A 27,472-nucleotide genomic window follows, 5' to 3' on the forward strand; every position below is an offset into this window, starting at 1 on the left:
CAAAACATATTTCTTAATTTTTTGTGTTAATATGTATTTTCAATTTTTTGTGATAGTGGTCCATTAATGTCAATGCTATTATTGCTCCATTGGCATTGTACAGACACATGGGAGGCTTATTTCTTTTGTACAGTGCTGATCCTGCTTCTGACATAACAGACAATAAATACCTCCCAGTTCGTTAGACCCCATAAGTTATATGCCTTTGTACCAAAGTAATGTCACCTGTGTAAAAATCATATTACTCCTCTTCCGCTTACAGGACAGTTAGTAATGGAATCAGACATAACTGTATATGATACCATCAGCAGGCATGATTATATTATATACAGTTTACAGGGAACCTGAGGCGAGACGTTTATGAAGTCTGCCATATTTATTTCATTTAAGCAATGCCAGTTGCCTGGCAGCCCTGCTGATCTGTTTGGCTGCATCACACACCTGAAACGAGGATGCAGGTAATCTAGTCAGTTTTTTGCCAGAAACATCTGATCTGCATGCTTGCTCATGGTCATATAGCTAAAGCCTGGTACACACATCCAATTTCGATTGGACGATGGTTGGCCAATTTCACAACTTCCATGTTTTTGTAGAAAATTACTGGGGGACTATCTTGATGTTGTAACTAGGCATCCCAGGACATTTATTGCAGTACAATGTATCTCCTTTTCAGTGTCCAGTGTTTATAAGCTGTGTTCTATAGTTTGTCAGTAATCAGGAATCAGTCTGATGAAGGCTTCGTTACCGAAAGCTTGCTCCTTTTCTTCTGAGTTAGCCAATAAATTGTATCATCCTGATTCAAAACGTCTTGCTTTTACTGATGGCCAACATGGTACAACACTCTACCACTTCCATGTAGTATGAGAGCTTACCTACACATCCTGTTTAAAGAATTCAACGTCTGTTGCCCCTCATATTATGTGGAATTGGTAAGATTGTTCAGTGATTAGCAAAATATCGACAGGACTGCGAGGCAACTGGTATTGTTTAATGAATCTAATGCCATCCAATCTAATAGCTTTATTATCATTAGGAATGGTTCCCATATGACTGGTCTCTAAATGAAACATTATCTCCTGTGCACTTTTACACATTTATCATTCTAAATAGGAGTACCTACTGTATGCATTTTTTTTCTTTTACTTCTTCAGAAATTATTAGCAGAAAAACTTATGAATAGCCTTCCTACTCTTCATGTAGTCAGAATTGCAACTCATGGCTGAAAGTGAATTAAGCTACATACACATTTAAATCTTCTGCTTCTGCTTAGCGTTTGTGATTGCTATCTGCAATTGCTTGTGGGTTCCAGGACAGCCCTCAACATGTACCTGAGACGGTACACACTGCAGTATTTATACTTAACCGGGGCTTCCTCCAGCCCCATGTGGTCCACGGCTCCCTCACTGTCCCATCCTCCCCCCCTCCCCCCTCGGCTGCTCTGTTCTTACGGTGGTAGGCACCAGCATTTTCGTTAGTCAAGGCCAGTGGTCCTCTTCTCTGCATGTCCAGCCACGCCAATCGAAAGCCCCCCCTCCCCCGTGGTCAGGACTCTCAGGAGCATTTTGTACCAGGGGGCGCAGAAGTGGGCAACTGACCCTAACTGAGAAGAATACCGGCAGTTACCATGGGAGAACAGAGCAGCCGGGGAGGATGGAGAAGGAGCCATGGACCGCATGGGGCTGGAGGAAGCTCAAGGTAAGTATAAAGTGTGAACCTTCTCAGATTCACCTTAAGGTTGCCACACACAATAAAATAAAACGATCCGATTTTACGGCAATTTGATAAAAACAATTGGATGTACAGAACATCAAAAACCTTCTTTATTGTGCGAGCAAGAAATATAATTCAATTCCCCAACCCCCCCCCCCCCCCCCTCCTTTTTTTATTTTATAAAACTCCATTGGGAGTGGTGGAAATTTCTGTACATATTTTAAAGGGAACCTAAACTGAGAAGAATATGGACGTTTCCTTTTAAACAATACCAGTTGCTTGTCCGTCTTGCCGATCTCTTTGCCTAGTAGTAGTGTCTGAATTACAGACCTGAAACAAGCATGCAGCTAATCCAGTGTGACTTCAGTCAGAGCACCTGATCTGCATGCTTGTTGAGGGGCTGTGGCTAAAAGTCTTAGAGACACAGGATCAGCAGGAGAGTCAGGCAACTGGTATTATTTTAAAAGGGAAAATCCATATCCTTCTCAGCTTAGGTTCCCTTTAAGGAGGTTTAATGGTGTAGGATAGATTTCTTAATTTATAGTCCCAAGCAAACTTTTCAGAGTTTTCTATCGTTTTTTTTCTTCAGTTTTGTTGAAAAATTAAACACGTGTCATACAGTGGTTAGATTTTTCAAATGCTACAAATCAATCAGAAAACTGATAGTGCTTCAGCAATTAAAAACAAATATGAAAAATTGTATTGTGTGTGTGCCCACCTAATGCCTGCTAATGGTACAATTTTGAGTGAAAAATCACCTGAGCGAGCAGATAAAGGAGATCGTAGTGGCAGAAAATAAACCTTGTTGATGTCCCAAATTATCTGCCAACGTCTCTAGAGGTGATCGTTCAGCCACAATTTAGACAATCAGAAAAAAACAGTGTTCATAACCAGTTGAGATGGATAGGAAGTACAGATTTGTTGATGGTGATGTAATCAATGTATTACAGTGTTCTATTTCCGCTCATATTATCTTATCGCTCAGACTGGCTGGTCTCCATCAGTGATGGTCATGTCTAGGATAATTCATGGAGAAGCATGTGATCAGTATCAGTTTGCTCAGGTGATAGGTATGCAAGTCTCTGATTTGCTCTGATAATGCTAGTCAGGATGTGATCACAGCAAATCAGAGAGTTGCAAATCTATCAGCTGATCAAACAAATCACACATTTCTCCATGAGTTCTAGACATGACCATTTACTAGTTCTTTTTCCCACTCCACTCATCAAAATGCTGAATAGTAGTGCAGCCTTTTCTCCAGCAGAGGGCGTTCTGGTCCATGAAAGCCACGTTATCCGTCCAGCACTGTATGCTGCTGGGATGATGCAGCCAGCCAGTGGATGTTGCACGATTCCAAGGATGAGCATTATTATCTGATACGCTGCAGCTGCTTCTCCTTCTACCCTTGGGCGGCTGAGCTGGCAGATCACCCCGGCTTATTAGAATGGTGCAGGCGTCTCTGTGCTGCCAGGCTGAGAGCTGGGGGTCAGCGCTGTTAGGGGGCACGCTAGTGGCATGAGCTGCAGCCCCGGGTCTCCTGCGCTGACTCTTTTGTCTGTGAATGGAAGGTGACGCCTCCAGCATAGGTACATCCTTGGTGCCATCATCACCCACAGGGCGAGCATTGCAGGAGGAGGAGAGTGTGCTGGAGGGATGCGTGGGAGAAGCTCCAGCTAAAGAGGTGAGCTGATCAGCAAAGCTGTACACCAGCAGCTCCTTATCCATAGCTGCCTATAACCTGCCTGTCACTTCAGTGTCCTCACTGGCAAACTTGGGACATGACATTTATTATTAAATGCCACTGAGCGCATTGATGAGACTCTTTACCTGGCTTGCCCCTGCTGTCTGCTGTTTATTATTGTGCTTCTGGTGATGGATTGATTGATTGATTGGTGATCAGTGCTGTTGTGATGTGCCAAAGTTTCACAGGTGCTGCTAAATTGCTGCCCAGGAAAGGCAAAGGCGATACTACAGGATCATATATAAATATATATTTCCATGGAAAACAACACAGTGCAGGGACACTGTTGTACCACGCTGTGGCAGAGTGAGGGCTGTGTTTGGGTTGCTACACTGTTGTTTGTGTCGGGATGTATATGTAGTCAGTGCAGGTCTGTGTTGTTGTTATGTTATTGTTGTATACAGCCATGCAAAGCATATGAGTGCAGAATTGCAGGGCAGTTTTGATGGGATTAGCTAGAAACCAATGTATGTGTATATATATATATATATATATATATATATATATATATATATATATATATATATATATATATATATATAGTCTTGCAACTTAAAAAAATGTGTGTCATTCTTCATGTGCAATTGCCCGTCTTTCACTGTTAGCCTAATTTGAAGGTTTGTGCATATTTACAGTGGACTTGAACTCTAACATAGAGGAATGCACCCTGTATGTATTTAGAGAGTTTAGCCTGTCTAATTCCCCTCATCTGTGACTAATCACGAGATGTCATTTGATCACTCATCTGTGTCAGCTGACTGCCATGGCAGCGCAGCTAATTTGTAAATACAGGATCTTAACAATATGTCTGCTTCCATAAAAGCAGGAAGTAGACGTATGGCAGATTTATTACAGGATTTGTATCGGCGGTAACAAAGAAATGCTTTTCTTTAAAAGTTATTATGATGTTGCTTATCTTGTAGAGAGGAAGTTCTGAGTTCAGGTCCGCTTTAGGTGTTAAAATATGAACAGTTAGCCAGTGTTCTGCAATGTAACTTTCCTGTTACAATGGGCGGCTTCAGACAAAAGCAGGACTTTAAAGGTAGTGCCAAGATTGCTTGATGTGTTCGGAGCATACAGTGGCCAGTCAGAAACAGTGGACTGTGAACTGTGATAATCCATTTTCTATGGGTATTCATTTTTTTCACATCACACTGGTCGTTCCACTGCTTAGCTGAATATAATATGTAATATAGTCCTTTCTTGAATCTTGCCTCTGACAGCTCTCACCTCCCCATTCCTGTCTTGGTAACAAGTGTGATATATTAAAATTCAGCCGTCTTTCTGCCTCATATTTTCCCACACTTTCCGGAGTTGAAAGAAAGCATTCTGACTGTGGTATTCAACTTTAATAAGACTCTATAACAGAAGGGCAATCAGAATCCCCACTCTTAGATCGTTACAATTGTGAGATGTTTGTCAGTGAGACTAAACTGTTTGCCTCGTCTGTGTACACTTCCTTGCCTCTTTGAGCCTTTTAAAAGTGGGGTGTTAAGCGTTGTCTTTATCAGTTGCCTGAAACGTTCAGAGGACTGTCCAACGTCAAAGGTGCCAGAGACAGCCCAATCTTTAGTTATTGGTGGATAGGTTTTCTGGCTCTCCACCATGCTGCTTTTGACGTGACTTGTGATGTTTTTTGGTCTTAAAAGCCGACCACTTCCTCTTCAGAGCTCCAACTATCAGCAGGTTTTCCTTACAGCAGATTACAACATGTATATTTTAAAGAGTACCTGTAGTGAACATAACAAGAACATAATGAATCAAATTGCATATTTTTTTACAACATTCACTTATAAATTATTTAGTATGTACCCATTGTTAAATCTTTCTTCTCCCTGATTTACATTCTGAAATGTATCATTGGTGGGGACATCTTTAGTTCTGCCTGCTGATCTGTGTGGAATGTTCGTTACTGAGAGTTCTATGCACAGAGGGAGAAGATACTGCTTGCTTGACAGTTGGAAAAAGCCATTATTTTCCACAATGCAACAAGGTTCACATACAAAACTGTCAGGAGCATGGTCATGACATCACACTGTGGGAGGGATTTCACCACAGTATCAGCCGTACAAAGCTCCCTGATGATCTATTAGAGAAAAGGTAAAGATTTCCTGTGAGAAAGGGTGAATCAGCTACTGACTGGAATAAAGATCAATCTTTAGTTAAAGTTCCTCTTTAAAGATAAATACCCATCCCCTGAGCTCTCCTTGACATCATGCTGCTACTGACTCCAGTCCCATTTTATGCTTGATGGGCGGGCCTGTACAGTTATCTGATTGGCTGCCAATGCCACCAGAAAGCTTAATTAGATTTCATCATACTTAGGATGGCTAGCTACAGAGATCTAGCCACTGTGGCTTAGTGCCAGTCCAGTCCACACAAATGTAAACAATAGTAATGCTGGCAGACAGGAGGCAGGCGTTCTCTACATTCTAGGTTCTTTAAGTAGACAGGAAATGACATAATAATAATAATCCTATAATCCTAACATTTGTATAGCGCTTTTCTCCTGTTGGACTCAAAGCGCTCAAGAGCTGCAGCCACTGGGATGTGCTCAAGAGGCCACCCTGCAGTGTTAGGGAGTCTTGCCCAAGGACTTCTTACTGAATAGGTACTGACCCTAGCCAGGATTTGAACCCTGGTCATCACTATTGTTGACAACTGCCAGCAAATTTGGATGAGCACTAGGCTGCAGCTGCCAGATTTTTTTATATCTAGATGTCCTACAGTGTATAAGGTGCCTAATTTAGTTTTTCATGCACTTTTGCGGAAAACAGATAAGTATACTTATGTGCATGTATACAGTTATGCTTTAAGGCATACATGTCAAACTCTGGCCCGCGGACAACATCTGGCCCACAGAACCTTCAAATTTGGCCCACAAGTGGTTTCCCCACATTACATTATGTTTGGCCCATTCTAGTCCACCAGAGAAGCTATATTAGAGGTGAATCCCTAGATCACCAGGGAAGCCATATGTGGGAGGGAGGGGAAAAGCACTAGACACCAGGGAACTGTATAGGGGAGGGAGGGGCTCACTGTATAGGGGAGAGATGGGGCCACTAGACACCAGGAAACTGTATAGGAGAGAGGGGGAGGCCACTAAACACCTGTAAAGTGTATAGGGGAGGGAGAGGGTCCACTAGACACCAGGAAACTGTATAGGTTAGGGAGAGAGTCCACTAGACACCTGGGGACTGTATTGGGGAGGGAGGGGGGCCATTAGACACTATTAAGGAGGGAGGTGGCCACTAGACATTAAAGGTGGCCTACGACTTGGTTCCAGTGTTCAATTTCGTGTACGTATATGTGTACGCCGCTGGTGACCTGGGCGCAGGGTGAGCTGAATGACAACCTACCCTGCTGCTGCTCAAATCTTCGGCGGCGTAAAACACTATTTCTCTTCTGAGTTATCGCTACTCGCCCCATGTGTGTAAGCGTAATTGCTTCGTAGCAGTAATAACATTACTGCTACGGCAACACCAAGTTTCGGCGCTGAGCACTGTGCACCAAAACCCACCTGCTTTGTCAATTTCACCCTCTTTTGTATTTGAGTTTGACACCCCTGCTTTGAGGAGTCAGTATACAAAATACGTTTTGTTTTGTTTTGCATGGAGCGTTGGTTTCTGATGTTCAAGTAGGCAGATTCTGATTTATGATAGCTGTATTGTTGAGTTCCCTGAGGTCATCCTGAGCTATGGACAAATCTATTTATGAACAGTTGTTGACTGGAGCTGGTAGAACTTCCCTTTTAGATGGATAGCTCCTGGGAAACGTCTTAAATTCTTCTGTAATAACCCACGAGGCTGAAGATGCCATCATTTATCCAGAACAGTGATATGAAGTTTAGCTGCGCCGCTCCTTTAATCGCACTTGACAGCATCTCAGCTTATCCAGTGCAGTGACACCAAGAGAGTTGCTAATTGTGCGTCGTCATAAAAATTTAAAGGGCAAACAGTTCCTCGCAACTAATACGGCAACACAAGCTGGGGCTGTTACTAATTAGCTACAAACAAAAAAGAGAGACCCAGTTTCTACTGATAACTGAAATGATGCAGGAGATGAATACACAGGATGATGCAAAACTTAAACAGAATTTTAAATTGAAACTGTGGTTTCAAAACAAATTATGGTGGTCTGAAAATATTTGGTTTAGACAACGCTGTTCTGAGATCTGCAATAGAAATTCACTTTCTAGAACCACTTTACATTTTATCAGGTTTTTTTATTTTTTTCTCGCTGGGTTTTCTGTACTGACTTCTTGTTTGAATGTCATATGCTTCTTGGATAGACCGATCAGCAGATTATGAACTGTCACAACTCCTCCCCCTTGCCATCACAACCTATAGGAGGTAGTCAGGGAGTAGCTGGGAGGAGCACCAGACAGCCTTTTCCTGTGAGCAGAAAGCTGATGTCACTCACACGAGGAAGCAGAGGGAGGAGTTTGGTTTGGTCAGGTGACAGGACTGTAAAGAGGAAGAAACTCTTGTTTCCATACTTTGTGTACAAATATCTAGGTCATGTGACTGCCTTTTCCTAAGGGACTGTTGTATAAAATATGGGAATTTTGGGGATAATGGCGCCATCCCTCTTAAAGAAAGCCCGAGGTGGGCTCATGAAATGAAAAAAAACCCTAGGCTACCGGATCCGGGGGGCTAAGCGGATCAGGTAGCCTTCAAAACCGCCACTCCTGTGGGCCGCAATAACCCACTTTCACTTTCGTGACCTCTGGACCACGACGCTGGAGTGAGAGATTCATTCATTCACAGCACGCAGGGAGGTGAGGGAGCGGCGGGGGGCGTGTCCATGGAGAGAGAGCTGCCCAATGGCAGCTCAGGAAACCCTGCAGGAATGCCCCTGGCGGGAGTTTTGAACAGGGAATCCCTCTCCCTAATGTTTACCTCTGAGAAAGCGTCAAATATTGTCTCGAAGGGCTACAGCGCGGTGGTGTAGGGACACAGAGGCATGTCATGAGGCAGAGAACATGCCTCTGTGTTCCATCTGCCCCCCAAGAAACCACCTCTGGATCTCCTTAAATAGGAATTAAAAATGTGGGAAGGTGAACTAAGGGTAATGGCAACTGACGCATACTAATTCATCTTACTTATATGGATTTTATATGCATATAAAACATAATCCTTCTACAGCGTTTGTAAAGGATTGACCGATAGCAGCTACAGAGAATCCCTGTCCGTTTTGGAAATTCTTAGTTGATTGAAAAGTTAAATCAGGAGATAATTTTTAATAATTTTAATTTACCTCCAAAAACTTTTCTAAAAACCAATTTACGTATTTTGCAGTTTCGTAATAGCGGTGGAATTTTAGCTGCAAGTTTGCATGGTTAGAATTGGAAAGCGACAGTCCTGTATATCATGTGTTCTGACAGCGGTATCTTAGCAACAGCTGAGACTTTGCTCCTTCTAACTTTGTAAGAATTACAGTCACCTGTGTTTATAGGAAAGGTTGGTATTTTGGGAACAGTGACAAAAAGGTACAAGTTTTACCTAGAAAGGGCAGTTCTGCTGGGCTCCTTTCTCTGTTGTAAGTATTAGAATAAATACGATTCTTTCTTAATCCCTCAGCAAGTATTATTATTTGGGATTTATATAGCAACAGCCAATAGATAGTATACATACAGATGCATAAGGAATGAGGGAAGAAGACAATACATCAAATTCAACAGGTCAATTGTATAATTGGACATAGCGGTGAAATATATGCACACACCTTAGGCCTCGTTCACATCTGCTGTGCTGAAAAACGCGTGAAAGCGCGTGGTAAAAAACGTGCGCGCTTTAGTGCGCGTTTCTGTGCGTTGCGCTGCGCTTCTTTAAAACACGTTTTGCTTACTGTAGCAGCAGTGCAGCAGTTGTCAATAAAACTTTGTTTTTGTATGTACCGTATTTTTCGGACTATAAGACGCACTTTTTCTCCCCCAAAAGTGGGGAGAAAAAGTTACTGCGTCTTATAGTCCGAATGTAGCACAAACCTACCTATCCTGGCACTTGTTTCCATTCTATTGAAGTGAGTAGAGGGGAGGCAGCAGCGCTATCCATAGTGTTTCCACTCCGTTGTAATTACCTGCAGTACTTCACCTTTGATCTTAAACTTTAATTATGCCCCGCGGCAGCCCGATCCTTGAAGTAGCCGCTGTTATTACCCGCAGTGTTTACCATAATCTTAATCTTTAATTGTGCCCCGCTGCGCTTTACCATTGATCTTTAATTGTGCCCCGCTGCGCTTTACCTTTGATCATTAATTGTGCCTCGCTGCGCTACCTTTGATCTTTAATTGTGCCCCGCAGCGCTTTACCTTTGATCTTTCATTGTGCCCCGCAGCAGCGCGATCCGTCGTCCCCGCAGCAGTGAGATCCACAGCGCTTCCAAGCGGCATTGGAGCAGCCGCTGTAATGATTTGCAGGGACTGTCACGTTGTACGGCTGCCTCTATCTTCATGCCCAGCATCAGCGCAATCCCAGCTGACAGGCACATCTTCAGCCGCTTTAGTGGCAGAGTCCTCAGAGGCTTCCGTACTGGGGCGCCCTCTCATGACCTGCGGCGCACGTGGTCATGAGAGGGCGCCAGTACACAGGGCAGTACGGAAGCCTCTGAGGACTCTGCCACTAAAGCGGCCGAAGATGTGCCTGTCAGCTGGGATTGCGCTGATGCTGGGCATGAAGATAGAGGCAGCCGTACAACGTGACAGTCCCTGCAAATCATTACAGCGGCTGCTCCAATGCCGCTTGGAAGCGCTGTGGATCTCACTGCTGCGGGGACGACGGATCGCGCTGCTGCGGGGCACAATGAAAGATCAAAGGTAAAGCGCTGCGGGGCACAATTAAAGATCAAAGGTAGCGCAGCGAGGCACAATTAATGATCAAAGGTAAAGCGCAGCGGGGCACAATTAAAGATCAATGGTAAAGCGCAGCGGGGCACAATTAAAGATTAAGATTATGGTAAAGCACTGCGGGTAATAACAGCGGCTACTTCAGGGATCAGGCTGCTGCGGGGCATAATTAAAGATTAAGATCAAAGGTGATGTACTGCAGGTAATTACAGCTGCTACTATGGATCACACTGCTGCCTCCCCTCTGCTCACCACAATTGAATGATTTGCATCCTGGACACCCAGACCGGACCCAGCTACTGCCACCATGGGGCTGGTGAGAACCTGAAATGTAATTGTAGTGATTGATTAATGTAGATGGGGAGGATGGGGGCTGTTGTGTAGTGCAGTGTAGCTATGGGGGCAGCAGGGGTGTAGCTTGTAAGTGTAATTTAGACAGAGACATCTTTGGGGGGGAGGAAAGGTCCATAAGACACTCCTGGACCATGGACTCACCTAGGATTAGTTTTTGTTTTTTTTCCCTGGTTTTTACCCCATAAACCTGGGTGCGTCTTATAGTCCGGAGCGTCTTATAGTCCGAAAAATACGGTAAATGTATTTTTTTCTTCAATTAGGGGTAAAAAACGCATGCGCTTGTACGCGCTTCTATGCGCTAAAAAAGCGGACCCATTCACTTGCATTGATGTGCGCTTTACAGCTCAGCGCACAGAAATACATGCAACACTACGTTTTTGTAACGCTGCTCAGCGCAGCGCATAGATGTGAATCAGCTACATTTAGTTACAGGGGAAAATCAATACCTTGCTGATCGCACATGGCAGTGCGCTGTGAAAAGCGCACAGAAACGGCCCTGATGTGAACAAGGCCTTACTCAGCAGCACTGAGAAAAAATACATGCAGCATAATCAACTTACTCTATCGCTCTGTGCAGGGCCAATCTCCATGGCAACGGCGCCATTATGTGACCTGCCGTCAGTACATACCAGCGTGTCACATGACGCCACTGTCGCCATGGAGATCGCCACTGGAAAGTGCGATTGGGTGAGTTACCACCCAGTCTCTCCCCGCGCACGCTTTTTCCAGAGGGTGAGAGACGGACACTCTAGGTGACAGAAAAGTTTGCACACCCCGGCGCTAGGGAGTTCTCTGCCAAGGTGGCTAATCTAGGAAGCGTCACTGGAGCTGGGTATACGTACTCCAGTGAATACATAGATAAAAAATTGTGCAGTTGCCCCATTGCTCCAAGCATCTTAGAGGTTACCAAGTTGAGAGTCCTAGAGATAGTATCTCATATCAAGCCATAAATTGCAGAGAAGGGTCTGGTTTGGGGCTCTCTTTCACCTGCTATTCTAATGCAGGGGTCGGAAGGCAAACATGGAAAATCCAATATATTTGCTGGGCTCTTTCAAGTCCTCCTTTTCTGTGCATTAAAGGAATACTTAAGTCAAAATCAAAAAATGACTTTTACTCACCTGGGGCATTCCTCAGCCCCCTGAAGCTGTATGGTGCTCTCGCAGCCTCGATCCGATCCTCCTGTCCCCGCCGGCGGCTACTTCCGGGTTCGGCGACAGCCGCTGACAGGCTGGGAACGCGAGTGATTCTCCGCGTTCCCAGCCGCTATATCATCCTCTATGCTGCTATAGCGTGGATTGTAGCTCAAGTGTCTCTGATAACTAATTACAGTTCATAAAACTCCTGTGTGGTAATTGCCTGGTGTTGGTTATATATAGACAAAATTCTGTATAGAATTCACTTTTATAACATGACATTTCCGATGATGAACAGCTGATTCATGCTGTTCAGATATGTATCTGTGTATCTAATACTTACCTTCTAGAGTCTGATATAAAATATTTATGTTTCTAATCATCTGGGAGGAAGATTGCTGTTACTTTCAGGAAAGACGTACAATGTGAGATTTAGTAAAGTTGTACATCAAGCCATAAGCAAGCTATTTGTTGAAGGAGAGCTCTGTGCAGAGCATAAAGCTGACTGCTGTATACTGCTATGTGCTGTGTGCCTATTTATATGCGCCAGTTCTCTGTTCTTATACTTATTGTGTCAGAATATGTTTATAACTCAGAACACGCTACTAAGATTTTATCCTACAGACCTTATATGCTGTTTTTCTCAAGTCAACCTGTTATCTGTTCAGCTGTTTAGAGGCAGAACTTTGGCTAGCGCTCTTAAAGAGAGACACTCTGACATAACATTCAGTAAAAACTTGTTTTCCTACTTTAGATTACTCATATACAGTTATTATATTTGCTTTTGTGCACAAATATTATTGTCTGTTTACAAATTACAAGTTTCCAAAGTGCGTTCACCTGCTCTGAAACCCGCCATTGTACTTTATTGCATGGCTACTGTATTTAGATCCTTCATGTCAAACTCTGACCTGTTGGCCCACAAAGCCATCAAATTTGGCCCTCAAGTCGTTTTCTCACTTTGCATTGTGTTTTGCCAACTGTAGACCACCAAGAAAGTTATATTGGGGGTGAAGGCCTACATCACTATGGAAGCTAAATGGGAGAAGGAGGGGAAAGCATGGGGCACAAAGGGGAGGGGGGGGGCTACTAGACAACAGGGAACTGTTTAGGGGTGCAAGGAGGGGGGCACTAGACACCAGAGAATTGTTTTAGGGCGGGAGGGGAACCATTAGACACCAGGAAACTTTATATGGGAGGGAGGGGGCAACTTAACACCAAAAACTGTATAGGGGAAGGAGTGAGCCTCACTAAACACCAGGGAAATGTATAGGAGAGGGAGGACTTCTACACACCAGGGAACTGTACAGGGGAAGGAGGAAGATCACTAGACACCAGCTAACTGTATAGGGGAAGGAGGGAAGCCAAGAGACACCCGGGCACTTTATAAGGGAGGGAGGTGGCTACTAGACATTGAAGTTGGCCTGGGCTTGGTCTCAGTGTTCAATTTCGGCCCACTTTGTATTTGAGTTTGAAACCCCTGATTTAGATGTTACAATATATCCAGTGTAAATGTGTCTTGCACTGTGTACACTTTTGGCTTGTATTCAGCTGAGACACTGCGAGCAGTGTTTATATTATCTTGTTTGTTTTCTTATCAGCTACCATTGTAATCACTTCCTCAAGTTTGACAAGGGCTCTAAAGGTGGCCATACACTTATAGATTTGCAGCAGATTCGACCATCAGATTTCTGTCAGATGCCTGTCATGTCGTATCTGACAGGAATCTATCTGATGTGTGCCACACACTTGGAACAGATTTCTAATAGTTGTCATAATGAAAACTATTGGAAATCAATCTAAATGCATTATTGGACCATTAGATCCAATGCAACTCTATGGGCCATCGATCTGCTACAAGCAGCAGATCGATCTACATTTTCCATCCTGTCAGATAGATCAAATCAATCGAAATCAAAATCAACCACAAATCGATTGATCGATTTCTGATGGATCAAAAAAATAGGTGAAATCGACCAGTGTATGGGCCCCTTAAGCTTCCCACTGGTGCTGTGATTAACTGTTTGAATGCTGTTCTGTTACAAGTGGTTTTTTTCTGACCTAAAGATTTTTTTTTTCTTTTTTTTTTTGCTCTAAGGAAAAGCAAAGAGCAAAGAAGAAATGCTGAGTTTCATACCACTTTAAAGGACACCAGAAGAGAGAAGTATATGGAGGCTACCATAGTTATTTTCCTTTAAACAATACCAGTTGCGTGGCCTCCTGTTTATCTTTCATGCATCAGTAGTGTGAGGGCTAGTTCACACTGGGGGCTCAGAGCGCCGCTAGCCTGCGATCACATTCGGCTCGAGAACGCTATTTTAACAAAAAGTCTTGCGGTTCTTGCTCGCTTTGCGCTTGTGATTCCTGTTCAATAGAACGGGAATCACAGAGCACTCGCCCCCAAAACGCTGCATGCAGCACGTTTGCGAATTATCGAAATTGCAACCGCTGCAATGTGAATGTATCCATAGGGATACATTGTTGCCAGCGATCAGCAAAGCGCTCAAGAATCGCCCGAGTGTGAACCAGCCCTCAGAATCACCCACCTAAAACAAGCATGCAGCAAATCCAGTCAAACATCTGATCTACATGCTTGTTCAGGGTCTATGACTAAAAATATTACTTTCATATGGTCCTCAGGACAGCCTGGCAATGTGCATTGTTTATAAGGATATAAATATCCCAGCCTCCATATCTTTCTCATTTTAGTTGTCCTTTTAGGCCTGATTCAGAACAAATATTGATAACTACAAGTTTGTAAGTGCCATTATCCTCTAAGTGCCGGTTCACACGCCCTCCTGCCCGGCCTCTTGTGCCTCCCCGTTCGGCGGCGTCTCGTTCAGGCTTCCGTGGGCTTTCGGCGGCTTCCTGTTGTGAATAGCATTTTTTGTCTCTGCAGGAGGACACAAAGATGAGGCAGTAATCGACCCTAGACTCCGCATGCAGCGACCAGGGTCACCTGGAATAACTGTTAAGATCAAGAACGGAACTCCGCGTTTGCACAAACGCCGGTAAAAGCCCGATACAAATGCTCCCAATGATTTGAATGGGAGCGTTTAACGACGAGTTCCAAATGCTGGCGGTTAACACATTCCAAAGAGCCGTGTGTGCCCAAAGTTTCTACCACATAAGTTTTTGTTTTTTAGTTTCTGCCTCTATAGTTTGGCAGAGCACTTGTGTTTTGGAGGGAAAGGGATAAGCTTTATTGACAAGATTCACATCATGTTGCAAGACAGAAAAGCTAAATAACTTTATTGGATCAGTATTCTGCACAATGATGCACTCTCAGCAGCTCTGCAGCAATTAGCAATGCAACCTGGGTGATTACTTGTCACACAATAACTGCAGCTTCGCAATTCACATCTGTTATATAGCTCAGCCTCCAATCGCAGCGAGGTAATGATCCTCCTGCTTGCCAGGGCAGTAATGATAACGCTGTCCAGCCTCACAGAACATACCAGTACTTTTATTATTTATTTATTTATTTATAGGTAGTACATTTTCATAGTATACAATTCATGTTACTAATAGCTGTCAGCAGGGCTCACAATGTAATCTCCTACTACAGCCTAGGGGCAATTTGGGGAAGCCAATTAATCAAAATATTTCCTTTTAAACAATACCATTTGCCTGACAGCCCTGCTGATCTATTTAGCTGCAGTAGTGTCTGAATCACACCAGAAACAAGCATGCAGCTTGACCACCTGATCTACTGCATGCTTGGTCAGGGTCTGTGACTAAAAGTATTAGAGGCTAGGGCTGCTCAAATCCGGATCCGGGAGACACCTGGATAGTTGCTATCCGGATATCTCCCTGTAAACCTGTGCGGGGTGGGCGGGGGGTCAAGCTTACCTGTCTGACGTCTTCTTCGTCCATCCCTGGGTCCTCCCACGATGCGTTCCACGCGACGGTCATGTGACTACTAACACTTCCTCCTTCAGGGTTGAAGGAGGAAGTGGTTGTAGCCACGTGATGCGCATGGACCGCATCATGGGAGGCGCCAGGGACGGACAAAGAAGACGTCAGACAGGTAAGCTTGAAACCCCGCCCACCCCGCACAGGTTTACTGTGAGATATCCGGATAGCAACTATCCGGGTGTCTCCTGGATCCGGATTTGAGCAGCCCTATTAGAGGCAGATGATCAACAGGACTCCAGGTAACTGGTATTGTTTAAAAGCAAATAAATATGACAGCCTCAATTTCCATCTCACTTCATTTGTCCTTTAACCAGTACTATCCAGCTACTGCTTCTTTATAAATAGTGCAATCGATTTTTAAAGGACAACTGAGGTGACATGTGACATGAAGATACAGACGTGTGTATGTACAGTGCCAAGCACACAAATAACTAGGCTTAGTTCCTTTTTTGGGGTCAGACTATAGCATAGCGCTCACTGATCAGTAATTACAGCCAGAAAATACTTTCCTGTCAGTAAATGGCTTCTGAGAGCAGGAAAGAGTTAAAATGGGTCAGTAATTCATAGATTTGAGATTTGGCACACTTCAGTGAAGGTGTCATTGAGCAGAGACAATGAAACAAAAAAAACTTAAAAACTAGATTCAAATGTAAAATACAACTGTGGTATATCTAAAAAAAAGAAGTCATTTTTAGAAGAAGGAAGATAGATACAATAGTTAGTTTTTCTCATCAGTTTATTTTCACCTCGGATGTCCTTTAAAACTGAGAAACACAAAAGTGGCGATTTGCATCTCAGATCGACGCTCTTTCTGAATAGGCCACATTGAAGTTTTGCATTGTGAAAGTGATTTTACTTGTGTTTTTTTTTATTCCGTATTACCAGAGGCACCATAACATTTGCTTCCCCCGCTGTGGGTGCGCACGGATTAAATCCAGACTCAGCCGGGCAGGGAAGATGGGGGCCAGTGAGGCATGCATCCATCATGTTTCCTGGGCAATGCCTCATGTGTGGCTGATATGTGACTGGTGTGTAGATGATGCATGAGCTGAGTGTCAGGCCTGGCTGATCTGATGTGTGTGTGAACATCAGCTCTCCTTGTAATACTCTGCACCTCACATATATTCCATGGTGGGAGACTGGAGTTTGTTGACTGAAACAATAGTTTTTTTTTCAGCTGCTAGGCTAAGTACACATTCTGCTCTAGAATGGCCATATTTATAAAAGGATTTTCACTTTATAGAAAGCTGGTCACAAGGAAAAAAAAATAGTTATACTGACAGAATAAGCAGACAGGCTCTTTAATGGCGGTGATGGGGGAGGAAGGGGGGTCTGGGTCCTCAAAAATAAAAAGAATTACATATTTAGGGTGCTTTCACACTGTGGTGGTGCGGTATTTTTACTGCACCTCACCGCTTACCAAGGAAAGTTTATGGGGCCGTTTACAACCGTCGCGCTGTGTTGCGATAAGGAAAGTGACTTTTTGCCGCGTCCCCGATACAAAGACAGATCTACGCTGCCGCGCAATTCTACGGTGATGTGCAACGGACCGGAAGTCATGTTAGTCTATGGCGACTCAGGGTTTTTAAAAATTTACGCGGTGGTGTTGCGGTGCGCATGCACGGATGCGTATTTTTACCCTCACCCCAGACTGCACCCCTACCGCCAATTCCCAGTGTGAAACCAGCCTTATTGTTTGCTAATTGAAAAGGAAAGTACCTTTTGGCATCAGTTTAGAGATCCTAATCTTCTTTCCAGTGACCACCAGCTGCTCACTCACTTTCAGGCCTTTCACACTGAAAACCTGCATTGCGTTACCCTTTCTTATCGCAAGATGCAACAAGTGCAATGAAAGTTAGTGGAGCCTTGCACAGTTAAAGGGAACCTAAAGTGAGAGGGATATGGATGTTTCCTTTTAAACAATACCAGTTGCTGGGCAGTCCTGCTGGTCTCTTTGCCATATTAGTGGCTGAATCACACACCTGAAACAAGCTTGCAGCTAATCCAGTCTGACTTCAGTCAGAGCACCTGATCTGCAGGCTTGTTGAGGGGCTGTGGCTGAAAGTATTAGAGACACAGGATCAGCAGCAGAGTCAGGCAACTAGTATTATTTTAAAAGGAAAAATCCATATCCTTCTCAGTTTAGGTTCCTTTTAATGCGGTGCAATGTGCTGGAAGTATCCGATCCGACACAAACGTGTTACCGCAGTGCTTTACCGCATGATCTGTGCATACTGCACTATGCAGCAATGCATATCAATGGTCAACGAGAGCGTGGTGTGTCGCATGTGCGGACCAATGGAAATCCCAGTGGAGTGCCCAGCAGAAAGTATGTCGCTAGCTGGGGGGTGGCGCTATGCGTAGGACTATGTTACCGCAGGGTCATATGAAGGCCAATCATATGCGGCAGGAGCATATCAGCACACTGTAAACGCACACATCAGGTATAAAACCAGCCTCAGCCACATGGACTTTCAGTGGGAGAGTCACTGCACTGTCTTCAGAAGACACACCCCTTAGCTAAATGATAGCCTATCATTGCTGTGTGTCTCTTGGAAGGAGTTATGGGTGACTGGATGGAGTATTGACCAGGCAGTAAGAGGTTGTAATGGATCTGTGAGTCACGCAGAAAGTATTCTTTTATTGTTCAACAAGTGCAACTTTTTTCAGAAATCTTTTACGCATATTGAATTTAAATACTGTTACATGGAATACAAGTGCAATGGGTTGGGCAGTATCCTCCTCTCACCCCCAAGCTTTACAACTTTTGGATCTTTGCACACCTGGACCATGTTTCAGGTTTTTGAGCTTGTACACAGTGTATGCTGTTGTCCCTTCTTACACTAAGTGTTGTCCCTTTTTTTAGCTCTGGGATTATAATCTATTGCAAATAACCCTTGTTGCTTCCTTTATCTATGATTAGTAAAATCAGTTAATTTTGGCATGGTTTGCGCCCAATAATTTGGGCATGTCTGTCAAATATCTTATCGATATCTGCCTTAAATGATTATCAACTACTTAAAAGGGCCAGCCTAAAAGTCGTCATAATCAAGATTAGCCAGTAGTGGGTGCGTAGCTCACTATAAACAGAATATTTATAGGTTAAGAGGTTTACCTCTGGAAAAAATACGCAACACTCATCTGTTGAATTTTATAAAATGATATTGATATAAAAAAATAGATAAAGCATATATACAGGAATATACATCTCTCCAGTTGTTGTCCATCATCCAATATACATTTTCAAAGTTCCTTTAGTGAAACAAGTCCATATCAATATTGCAACTCTTCTTCTGTAGATTTTATCCTCCATAATTGTTGTCTCGAGATTGTATAGTGTGCTACACACAAATATAGCTTTATCCTTAAAAACGGTATATAAAGTTCTATTCTTATATAAAGAACTTTAAGTAGATATATCTTAATCAATTAAAGCTAGGTAGTTGTCCCTAAGCTTGTAATTGCATTTAAATAGCAATGCTTACTGATTGTATATGAAGTATAGCATAACAAAGTACCGTATTTTTCGGAATATAGGACGCTCCTGCATATAAGACGCACCTGGATTTAGAGGGCAAAAATCAGGAAAAAAAACAAAAAACTAAATCTAGGTGCGTCTGTGGTGCTGGGGCATCTTATGGACCTGTCTCCCTCTAAAATAACTATCTAAGCTAAACTGCCCAGCTACACTACACTACACTTCACTTGTCACTACTACCCCCAACCAACTATACTAACCTCTATGCCCACCAGCTATACTACACTTCACACCCCTGCTACTCCCACCAATTACATTACACTACACTGGCTGCTGCTACCCCCACCAATTACACTACTACACAATTACACAAGCCCTTTACGCCCACCAGTTACACTACTACACAATTACACAAGCCCTTTACGCCCACCAGTTACACTACTACACAATTACACAAGCCCTTTACGCCCACCAGTTACACTACTACACAATTACACAAGCCCTTTACGCCCACCAGTTACAGATACTACACTATACTGCTGTGTAACATCTCACCTGATCCTTCTGGCACGATCCCCTCCTCCTCCGTCTAGCACTGCAGTCCTTCAGGAACCCAGCCTCTTCAACCACCGCACATCCTTCCTTCCTGTGGGGATGCCAGAAGTCCAGGCTTTCTCCGATCTTCACCTCTCTCTCCAGGGGCTCTGGCATCATCTCCGGGCCACCCGCAGCTTGTTGAGTCCTCCATCAGAGAGGATCACGGCTTACATGTCCCCGCCATCTGCCGCTCTTCCAGGTTGAAGCCGCCGCACAACCTTACTTCCGGTGGGGTCGCAACAGGTCCAGGCTTTCACTGTGCTCTTCAGTTCTCTCTCACAGGGCTCTGGCATCATATTCCGGGTCACCTGCAGCTTGTTAAGTGCTCCGATCCAGAGGCTCCCATGTCCCGGCATCCGCCCCTCCTCCGGCTGTTGCCACCTCTCCCGCCTGTTTCCCGACCTCCTCTGCTCCGTCTCCTCCACTTTCTTTTGCCGCTCCTGGACATGGCTAAGCGCGGTTCCTCGTTGCGATGCCTTCAGACTCTTCTCCTTTAGCGCAGCGCTTGATGTAGTGGCACAGCCCCCCTTCTCCCGCACCTGGCCATCTGCCCGCTACTGTCCTGGCACTCCTGACATTACAGCGCTAACAGCCTGCCTGGCATTGTACACTTCATTCAGCGTAACCAGGAAGTGCCAGGACGCTGTAACCAAGGAGGGCGCCGGCGCGTGGACAAAGGAAGGTAGTGGAGGGAATGTGATGAAGAGGGGCGGATGGGATTCTGAATGACAGCAGATCACCGGAAGTAGATGGAAGAAGAAAGGATCGCGGCAGCAGGATCATGTAAGACCTTCCCTGCACACCCTGACACACTTTATTCCGTATCTTTGGAATATAAGACGCACCAATTTTTTCCCCCCAGTTTTGGGGGAGAAAAAGTGCGTCTTATGTTCCGAAAAATACGGTAATCTAAAAAAAACTTAAAAAACTGCTGAAGTTTGAAATGACAATTCTTTAGCGTCTATATAAGCTATTGTCAATAAATTCACCAAGAATAATTTATATTACCTCTCTTGTGTTCTAGAATCACAGTGGAAGGTAGGTAGTCTCTAGGCCTCAGTCGATCTCAGTAGAGTTTTAGGCTCAATGATAAAATATACCCGCCTTCCAGGGCTTTTTATTGTAAAGTTTCTAGGATGGCGTCTGTTAGGGGATTTTATGGTGACACACAAAACTCTAACTTTTTTTTAACTAGTACATTCTGACATTTTGTGACATTTTAAACTATCTAGGTTATCTGAGCAGGTGCGTACATATATGACACTACTTGGCTTATTAACGTAAGCAATCTACGTCTTTTCTAATCAAAATTACATCAATAACATTTTAATTAGAACTTATGACACAAGTGGTGACACAAGTGGTGACCCAAGTGGTGTTCTATGACATCTTTCTGAATCTGATGGACACCAAGATAGAGACGTATGTTCAAGCTTATCTTATTTTCTTTGGTACATCATTAACAGGGATTTCTGAATGCCCCCTGTGGTCACAGGTTGTACTGTCTTGATCACATGGCTTTTTGTTTTGGTTTGGTATTCATAACAAACAGCCATCTACTTTAATAACATGCTAAAATATATAGAAAGCAAACTTATTTACCTTATTAAATAAGTCTATCATTGATCAACTCATTAATTAATAATTCTATGATCACTATATATGATCTCTATACATTATTAATATATCAGCGTATAGCAGGCTTAGCTTCTGCAGTGTATGTGGTTGGCCTTGCATAAGCGCATTGCATTGCAGCAAAAACTGAGTATAGTTAGAACATTTCTCCAGCGTTACCTTAATATAAACATAACCTTGTACAGGGAACAAACAGCTTACTGAAGAAAATTACATTAAGGGTTACTCTAACCAACAATCTAACTGATTAAAGAATAACTCTGCTTATGATCATAAAATCTTTGAAATTCACTCAAATACCGTATATACTCGCATATAAGCCGACCCGCATATAAGCCGAAAAAATGATTGACCCCCATATAAGCCGGGGGTAGGAAATGCTGGATTGGTGCAGCCCCCCAGTGTGTCCCAGTATAGCTAGTATAGTGCCCAGTATAGGTAGGTAGTGTCCAGTATAGCTAGTATAGTGCCCAGTATAGCTAGTAAAGTGCCCAGTATAGCCAGTATAGTGCCCAGTATGGGTAGGTAGTGCCTCAGTTTAGCTAGTATAGTGCCCAGTTTAGCTAGTATAGTGCCCCAGTATGGCTAGTAAAGTGCCCAGTTTAGCCAGTATAGTGCCCAGTTTAGTTAGTATAGTGCCCAGTTTAGCCAGTATAGTGCCCAGTTTAGTGCCCAGTTTAGCTAGTATAGTGCCCAGTTTACAGTATAGTGCCCAGTTTAGCCAGTATAGTGCCCAGTTTAGCTAGTATAGTGCCCAGTTTAGCTAGTATAGTGCCCAGTTTAGCCAGTATAGTGCCCAGTTTAGCCAGTATAGTGCCCAGTTTAGCTAGTATAGTGCCCAGTTTAGCTAGTATAGTGCCCAGTTTAGCCAGTATAGTGCCCCAGTTTAGCCAATATAGTGCCCAGTTTAGCCAATATAGTGCCCAGTTTAGCTAGTATAGTGCCCAGTTTAGCCAGTATAGTGCCCAGTTTAGCTAGTTTAGTGCCCAGTTTAGCTAGTTTAGTGCCCAGTTTAGCCAGTATAGTGCCCAGTTTAGCCAGTATAGTGCCCAGCATAGGTAGGTAGTACTCCCGGCTCCCCCCCCCCCCCCCTCCCCGCCGCTGCTATTACCTGCAGGCAGCGGCCGCTTCCTAATCCGCGTTCCTCTTCTTAAACTTTTCAGCGTGTATCACAGCAGCGCGCCCGGCGCTGCTGCTGTGACGATGCAGAGTGCAGGAAAGAGCGCGGCTCCCTATAACGGCGATCTGTATCGCCGTTACCAAGGGAACCGCTCTTTCCTGCCCCTGCATCGTCACAGCGTGATACACGCTGAAAAGTTTAAGAAGAGGAACGCGGATTAGGAAGCGGCCGCTGCCTGCAGGTAATAGCAGCGGCGGCCGCGGGGGGAGCGGGGAGGGGGGGGAGCGGGGCGCGGAACACCCACCACCCACCACTATACCACCAGGGAAGACTCGCATACAAGCCGACCCCCCAACTTTTGACCCCCTTTTTGGGGGTCAAAAATTCGGCTTGTATGCGAGTATATACGGTAATCTCCAAAACATTTTAAAACATAAATAATCAGCTTAAAGCAAGATGGAGATAATTTCTCTGCATTAATATGATTTTCTCTGACATGTCCATCAGTTGCTGTACAAATTGCGGCAATTGCAGAGCTGCAGTGGTAATTTAAATCAGGGCTGTGTGTACAAAAATCATCTGACTCCAACTGCGACTCCTCAGTTTATGAAACCTCCAACTCCAGGTTTCCAAAATGGCTCTAACTCCTTGACTCCGACTCCTTAGTCTAAGTCTTGGTATAACCAAGGCTGTGAATTTGGTACAAAAATCATCCGACTCCAACTCTTCAGTTTATGAAACTACCAGCTGCGACTCCAGGTACCCAAAATTGCTCTGACAACAACTCCACAGCCCTGATTTAAATGCAGGATAAGTAGCGGTTACGGTGGGAGTCAGAGTTCCGCTATACTATAGCAGAAGTCTGCCAGCGGATTTGCGGTTATTGTTGGCAGTGTTAAGCATAGGTATGGGGGGTTAGTATTAGGCGTAGGTGTGTGTTTGGTGGGGTGGGGGGTTATTGCTAGGTGCAGGTAGGGGAAGGCTCATGTGAGGATTAGCTACCAGTTAAGTCATAGAATGTCGGTAAACTTACAAATATTTTACGATAAAAGCACATTATAACTCGCTGCTTTTTTAATTGTACGCATGATCAGTCAATAACAGATGGATCTTATAGTTGCCAGAGGGCATTACCCATCATTGGAAAGTGGTCTAGCATTTCTCCTCCAGAATGTGTGAGCAAAATGACTCAATCTGATTGGTTACAGCACCACTAGCTATAGTATCCTGCACTTGCTGCGATTGTCACCGGACTGAATCGGAATCATTTTTGCTCAGCCTTCAAATCAGCGTTTTATTGCCAACAGATGTTCCCTGTTCCAACAGCACCACAGCCAAGATGCAAAGCAAACTAGTTAGTCATTCGTATCATCCCAGAGATGGAGGAGAAGTAAAGCACCCAAGAGAGGTAAACAGAGTTTCTACCAGATGTACCGGCATCGTCTGAGGAAGCTCCCCAGCAATGTCTGTGCGGCTCCATGCTGTAATGCGCTGGCACCTCGCACAGTGTCAGATGCGGGTGATGAGAACCCCGTCCATCTACAGCTGCCTGTGACATACGTTCCACGCAGCACTGATGGTGAGGATTGGAGGATTCAATCATCCGTTCCATGAGCGAGAAATGCAGTGCTTGTTATTAACCATTTACAGAAAACCTGTGACTTTAAAAAAAGGAAAACTTAGATACAGCAAAGTCCCCGTTATCTGTTATTCAGGCAACTGGAGGTCTCAACTAACCGGCATGCCTGATGGGTAACAGGGCCTCTATTTGGGGTTTCCTGTGGGTGCTGGTAGGCAGGAAAATACTTGCAGAGGTGTCAGAGATGCATAGCAGCTTTTTTCTAGCACCCACGCAGGCTCTGAACGGCTTCCGGCATCTGTGTACGGAAGCCGGAATGTCACATGACCCGATGCGGGTCAGTTGACACTCCAGTTTCCCTGCACTGGGGAATCCGGAAAGGTGATCCAAGCCCATGGGGAGATAGAGGGAGACTGCCAGACATCGCTGGAGCCTCGGTAAGTATTTGCTGTGGTAGGATTGTGCCATTTCGGGCTGTTGCTCAAGCAACTGGCAAGCACATGTATCTGGCATCAGGCAATCCCCACCGGTGCCGGATACTGGGGACTGCTGTACTTACCTTGGTAGAGGGAAGCCTCTGGCTCCTGCAGAGGCTTCTTATGTCCTCCTGGAGACCACCGCTGGATGGCTGGGCCCTCTGGAAGTTTGCTGCCGTGCTCCTGTTCCTGAAATAGCGTGGCCGCACTACGCAGGACAGCTCGTGCCCGCACAGTAGCTCAAAGCCGCTCCTGCTTGGGGGAAACAGCCCAGCTCAAGCAGCTCCATGGTACTACTAACTACCGTATTTTTCGGACTTTAAGACACACTTTTTCTCTCCCAAAAGTGGGGGGGGGGGAAGTCACTGCGTCTTATAGTCCGAATGTGCAGAAATGAGGTCCCCCAGAAGCAGGTGCAGGAGGTACTGATGAAAACCCTCACCTATGCAGCCGCGGGCTCAGAGTCCTGCATCTTGCTTCCTGCATTCACAATGTATCGGCTCTCCTCCTCCAATTCACCCTCCTCCCATGCAGCTGAGCGGCAGGCACTCTGTTTTATCCGGCTTGCTGGCTGGCGTGGATCGGCATTCACTAGGGTCTTCCAGCAACCGCAAAGGCTCCGGCAGGAGGAAATCGGCGGCAGAGGACATTGGTGGCTGTTAGTCGCTACCCCCACCCGGAGGACATTGGCAGCGGCGGACATTGGTGGCTCCGAGTCACGTGGGCCATCAGCTGAAGCTGCCCACGTGACTCCGGTACTTGCAGTGGCTTCGGAAGGCATCTGGCACCAGCGATGTCCCTGCTTTTCTATCACCAGCTGGAGGGTGGAGGACATCGGCGGTGGAGGACATTGGTGGCCCTGTATCACTATCCCCCTCTGCAGGGCATCGGCGGTGAAGGACATTAGAAGCTCTGAGTCACGTGGGCCATCAGCTGGAGTTGCCCACATGACTCTAGTTCTTTCAGCACAAATGGACTGGACTGCAGGGGACCCAGGACACCATCCCCATTAGCTCAGGATCAACAGCAGCATGCCTCTCCCTTAGGATCGGTAAGTATGAAACATGCATTTCATGTACATAGTGGGGGCAGGTATTGTGGTGGGGGCTGGCAGTGTGACTTAGTGTAGATAGTGAGGACATTGTAACTTAGTGTAGCTACTATGGGGGTAGGCATTGTAGCTTAGTGTAGGTAGTGTGGGCATTGTAGCTTAGTGTAGGTAGTGTGAGCATTGTAGTTTAGTGTAGGTAGTGGGGGCAGGCATTGTAGTTTAGTGTAGGTTGGGTGGCATTGTAGTTTAGTGTAGGTAGTGGGGGCATTGTAGCTTAGTGTAGGTTTTGGGGGGCAGCAGTAAGTATAATGTAGGTAATGGGGCAGCATGAGTGAGTAGTTAGTGTAGCTGGTGGGTCAATAAGGGTTAATGTAGGGTAGTTATTGGAGCAGCGGGGGCTAGTGTAGCTGGGAAGTCAGTGTAGCTTAGCTAAAGACAGTTTGGAAGGAAAAGGATCCATAAGATGCCCCTGGACCATAGACGCACCAGGTTTAGTAGTTTGGTTTTTTCCCTGATTTTTGCCCTCTAAACCTAGGTGCGTCTTATAGTCCAGAGCGTCTTATAGTCCAAAAAATACGGTATATACAAAATGGGCAAGCATTGTTTATGATCAAAACTATACTGTATATATAGAAGCTCAAATAAGCTTATCTGGCAAAAAAGTGTGCAGAAAAGATCAAAAACCATATATTAGCACATAGGGAGAAAAGATGGTACTAAAACACTGCATTACTCTGTATAGTAAATTGAAAATATTTATTTATACAATATAAATAACAATAAAATGAATTAAAACTAGGGCTGTGGAGTCGAAGTTGGAGCAATTTTTGGGTACCTCGAGTCGGCGGTTTAAAAAAAACCTATGGAGTTGGATGATTTCCACAGCCTTGCATCTTGTCGGTGATGGATAAATATGCAATGTACAGAAAATACACCTCAACACTGAACCCCCCTGGGGAAGTGATGAAAAAACAATCCACACGTTGCATAAAGTGCTATAGTGCATCAGAGCATACAAAACCTGAAACTGGCATGCATAACATGGTGCAATCAGTGTAAATGAATTGCAGGATGAAGCTGAGGAAAGAGGGAAAGGAATGAGGCCCCTTTTCCACGAACCTCTCAAACGCTCACAACTGCTTGCTGCTGCCTAGTAACTGCTCACTGCTGCTTGGTAACTACTCACTGCTGCCTGGCAACCGCTTGCTGAGCACACAAAAGAGGCCTTAGAGGGAACCTGAAGCTAGTAAAATTATTTAAAATAGACACATGACGTAGCTGCAAATGAATATTACATACTAACCTCACTGTCCTCTCAGAAGCTCACCATTTTTTTCTTACAGTGATCCCTTCCAGTTCTGACAGTATTTTGTCAGAACTGAAATACACCAGTTGCTGTCAGTTATATATCAGCAGCTGTCAGTTACAACTGAATGTGCAAGGTAATGGCTATGTTTCCCAATGGCTTAAGTGGGTGATTTTACAGTTTACTGTGCTGACCAGGAAGCTGTTATGGTATAATGGCCATTTTCAAAATTGAGGATTTAGAATTCCATTGATCATAGTGGACAAATGAGACGCGGGAGAGAGGAAATAGACTACACAGGAGGTAGGTATGACCTGTGTATGGTTACTTTGACTTTTTATTTTCAGTTCAGGTTCACTTTAACGCTCATATATCTGCTCAACAAAAGTCTTTTAAATGCACAATTATCAAACAGCTTGAGGAAGTTGGACAACTTTTGTCAGGTTAGGCCTCTTTTCCACAAACTGTTGAGCTGTGTGCTCAGCAAGCAGTTACCAGGCAACAATGAGCAGTTACCAGGCAGCAACA

The 27,472-nt window shown here is 44.6% G+C and overlaps 1 protein-coding gene across 6 annotated transcripts in view; it reads left to right on the plus strand.

The window, feature by feature from the left end:
* Positions 1-27,472, plus strand: part of MTUS2 (microtubule associated scaffold protein 2) — a 737,980-nt gene that overhangs the window by 45,557 nt on the left and 664,951 nt on the right. For 2 of the 6 annotated variants that reach the window (XM_068267013.1, XM_068267017.1), the window contains exon 1: positions 3,052-3,391. The exons of 3 other annotated variants lie outside the window; for them this stretch is intronic. The gene's annotated coding sequence lies outside the window, so the exon portion shown is untranslated. Of the gene's footprint in view, positions 1-3,051; positions 3,392-10,083; positions 10,268-27,472 lie in introns of those variants that run through there. One more of the 6 variants, XM_068267016.1, reaches the window with a different exon arrangement.

Source organism: Hyperolius riggenbachi, chromosome 2 (genome assembly GCF_040937935.1).
Source record: "Hyperolius riggenbachi isolate aHypRig1 chromosome 2, aHypRig1.pri, whole genome shotgun sequence".
Classification (NCBI taxonomy): domain Eukaryota; kingdom Metazoa; phylum Chordata; class Amphibia; order Anura; family Hyperoliidae; genus Hyperolius; species Hyperolius riggenbachi.